The following is a 2,867-nucleotide window of genomic DNA, read 5'->3' as shown; positions in this document are numbered from 1 at the left end:
TTGCATTCTAATTACCAACAGCACTTAACTGAGTATTGTATGACTTTAGCAGTTATAAAAAAAATTTTTTTTCCTCTAATCTTTGGTTTTTAGTGGTCTAGTCCAGATGATAAACTAGATATCATAAATGAACATATTAAAAATAATTTTTTTTGATTTACGGTGTTGAAAATTTATAATTATAAATATCCAACTTATACTATTATCATTATTATCTATATCAATTAATAACCTTCCTTCTTTTCAGTTTCTTCTGTTAGCCGTCGTGGCTGCACTTTCCACATCTACCTCAGCTGGTTTCCTTGATTACATATTCCCAAAAATTATGTCAGAATATTATGACAACAACCTACCAAAGAAGGATATCGCTTTAAGTATATATATATTATATTTTTTGATTTTACATTCCTGATCTGATATAAAAAATATTGTTTTTTTTATAAATTAATTTAGCTTGGAAGAACCAACTGGCAGCAAACGTGAAGAAATTGGTGTGATCATAAATCCTGGTACAGATGAAGAAGAACTCGTTGTTATGGGTACCTACTCCGTGTATGATGAAAAGACTGATACCGAAACAATGACCATGTTCACTGCCGATAAAGACGGTTACAAGGCACGCTATCAGATTAAGAATCGTAAACTCAGTCCTGGTTCTTTGAAATCTGCTGCCGGTTAAATTTTAACCTTCTTCAGTGAATTGTAATTATGTTCTTGAGATATGTAAATAATTTTTTTTTTAATTTTTTGTAAAGATTTTTATTTTTTTTTTATTAAACTGATAAATTAATTAATTTTGTGTTTAATTTTACAAGTATTAAAAATTTAATTGGTCTTTGCATTACATTGACTTACATTTAACAAATGTTTTAAGATTTCAAATTTTCAACGGAACTTAGGAGTTTAGATACAAAAAAACTATATATATATATAATATAGCAGGTTTCTGTACGCGAACGTAATTGAAATACAGAGACTATATTTAAATTTCAAAATTATTTATTGAGTCTACTTATTTTCTTTATCAGAAAACTGAAAATTCTTCTTCCAATAAAATTTTCTTTTTTTTATTTTACAAGTTTTAATGTTGTCAATATACTTAAATAATAATCCAGTTTACTGTGATTATTTAGAATATGAACAGCTACATTATTCCCCCTTCCGAAAAAACACCTTGCGACCATAACGCGAAGTGTATGTCTTATGATCGTTCTTGTCAGTGACTAAAGGCTTAACTTCTTGATCCTTAAAATATTGTTCACTGAAGGCTGCTTTGAGGCGATCCACCGAGATATTCACTTTCCTTCCCTTAACATCCACGACAAAATATTTATCGAAACGCTTAAGAACAGTGAATGGACCTTCGTATGGAGCCTGCAATGGTTTACAAATCATGGAATTTCTGACGAAAACCTGATCCGAGGAATAAAGATCTTTTTCAATAAAAACCTTTCCACTAGAATGATGAGCAGTTTGAGTAGGTCTTAAGTCGTTCATAAATCTTTTTAGTTTAGCTACAAATTCTGCCTGAGGGTTTGAGACGTCGCGATTAACTTCCGAAATGAATTCCCCAGGTAAACGTAAGCCAACGCCATAAACCAGTTGTGAATGACATGCGTTAATATCTTCTTTCACTACAACTCTAAATCCTAGAAGGATGAGAGGTAATATTTCAACCCAGTTGTCATTTTGATAACACTTAATGGCTGCTTTCAAAGATCTGTGAAATCTTTCAATAATTCCATTAGAAGCAGGGTGATAAGCTGTGGTACGTAAGTGCTGAATACCAAGAAGCTTAGACAGCTCTTTAAACAAATAGCATTCAAATTGTCGTCCCTGATCTGTGGTTACACGTAATGGAACGCCAAATCTTGCAATCCAGGTGGAATAGAATGCGAAAGCTACATTTTCAGCAGAAATATCCTGCAATGGACAAACCTCAGACCAGCGTGAGAAACGATCGATCATTGTCAAACAGTAACGAAAACCTCTACAGCATGGTAGTGGTCCGACAATGTCCATGTTGACGTGGTCGAAACGAGACGAAGCAGGTAGATACTGCTGAATAGGTACCTTGTTGTGGCGGTGAATTTTGCTTTTTTGACAAGCAATGCAGGATTTGACCCAAATAGCACAATCTTTCTTCATATTAGGCCAAATGAACTTTTCTGCTAATAATTTGTGAGTTCTTTTACCATTTGAGTGACAAAGGTTGTGGATCGAGTCAAAAGCGATTTTGCGAAAATGCTTCATCAAGACCGGACGAACGTTCCCGGTAGAAATGTCACAATACACTGATACATCAGAGTTTGGTAAGGTAAAGGACTTGATTTGCAAGCTGGAGTCTCCGTTGAGAAGCCTTTTAACTTCTTCATCAGTCGTTTGCTGGCAGGATTTAAAAAACTTTGACGTGCAGGCTGGCCGTATGCCTCGTTGGCGGCCGCGCCGTGTCAAAGTGATTGAGAGTGGAGAGCGTTGATGAGATTTGATGAAGTCGTCAGCTTGAGAAATTAACTTTGATCTGTAGGCTGGCCTCATGCCTCGTTGGCGGCCGCGCCGTATCAAAGTGGGTGTAAGTTGTGCTGCTTAATTCACAGAAAAATTTATTGTGATGACCTGGATCCAGATTCCTCATCTGAATGTGTCACCGGCATGCTTGTGTTGCGTTTTCAAATCACGTCGGGGTCACCAATATATAGCGGGTTTCTGTACGTTAACGTAATTGAAATACAGAGGCTATATTTAAATTTCAAAATTATTTATTGAGTCTACTTATTTTCTTTATCAGAAAACCGAAACTTCTTCTTCGAATATAATTTTCTTTTTTTTTATTTTACAAGTTTTAATGTTGTCAATATACTTAAATA

At 34.7% G+C, this 2,867-nt stretch overlaps 1 pseudogene; it reads left to right on the top strand.

Moving 5' to 3' along the window:
• Positions 1-238: 238 nt before the first annotated feature.
• Positions 239-713, top strand: LOC119678674 (annotated as a pseudogene).
• Positions 714-2,867: the final 2,154 nt, after the last annotated feature.

The sequence above is a fragment of the Teleopsis dalmanni genome, chromosome 2 (genome assembly GCF_002237135.1).
Source record: "Teleopsis dalmanni isolate 2A chromosome 2, ASM223713v2, whole genome shotgun sequence".
Lineage (NCBI taxonomy): Eukaryota > Metazoa > Arthropoda > Insecta > Diptera > Diopsidae > Teleopsis > Teleopsis dalmanni.
Note: the sequence above shows the minus strand (reverse complement) of the source record. Positions and strands in the feature narration are given on the sequence as shown.